The sequence below is a fragment of the Sinocyclocheilus grahami genome, unplaced genomic scaffold (genome assembly GCF_001515645.1).
Source record: "Sinocyclocheilus grahami isolate Dianchi unplaced genomic scaffold, SAMN03320097.WGS_v1.1 scaffold1188.1, whole genome shotgun sequence".
Lineage (NCBI taxonomy): Eukaryota > Metazoa > Chordata > Actinopteri > Cypriniformes > Cyprinidae > Sinocyclocheilus > Sinocyclocheilus grahami.
In genome coordinates this window covers 315,669-315,871 of record NW_015506367.1, presented here as the reverse complement: position 1 = coordinate 315,871, position 203 = coordinate 315,669, and positions in this window count along the sequence as shown.

The following is a 203-nucleotide window of genomic DNA, read 5'->3' as shown; positions in this document are numbered from 1 at the left end:
AACATAACAGCTGTTGTGGTTTCATGGGTCAGAACGATTCATTTATTCAGAGGTAAAATCAGCACAACACATTCTCACATATTTACTAAAGCAAAGACAAACAGAAGCTGCAAACAACCTTGAGCTACAGTTCCCATATATGTCTCCCAATACTACTGATTGATTCACACACATACACACACACACACACACACACACACACA